At 62.3% G+C, this 382-nt stretch overlaps 1 pseudogene; it reads left to right on the top strand.

Moving 5' to 3' along the window:
- Positions 1 to 6: 6 nt before the first annotated feature.
- Positions 7 to 377, top strand: LOC102749249 (ferritin heavy chain pseudogene; annotated as a pseudogene).
- Positions 378 to 382: the final 5 nt, after the last annotated feature.

A 382-nucleotide genomic window follows, 5' to 3' on the forward strand; every position in this document is an offset into this window, starting at 1 on the left:
CCATCAACAGCCAGATCAACCTGGAGCTCTACGCCTCCTACGTGTACCTGTCCATGGCCTTCTACTTCGACCGCGACGACGTGGCCTTGAAGAACTTCGCCCAGTTCTTCCTGCGCCAGTCCCGCGAGGAGACCGAGCATGCCGAGAAGCTGATGCAGCTGCAGAACCAGCGCGGCGGCCGCATCCGCCTCCGCGACATCAAGAAGCCAGACCGCGACGACTGGGAGAGCGGCCTGAAGGCCATGGAGTGCGCCCTGCACCTGGAGAAGAGCGTGAACCAGTGCCTGCTCGACCTGCACCAGCTGGCCACCGACAAGAACGACGCCCACCTGTGCGACTTCCTGGAGAGCCACTACCTGCACGAGCAAGTCAAGTCCATCAA

Source organism: Leptonychotes weddellii, unplaced genomic scaffold (genome assembly GCF_054177405.1).
Source record: "Leptonychotes weddellii isolate Sample4059 unplaced genomic scaffold, ASM5417740v2 HiC_scaffold_98976, whole genome shotgun sequence".
Classification (NCBI taxonomy): Eukaryota; Metazoa; Chordata; class Mammalia; order Carnivora; family Phocidae; genus Leptonychotes; species Leptonychotes weddellii.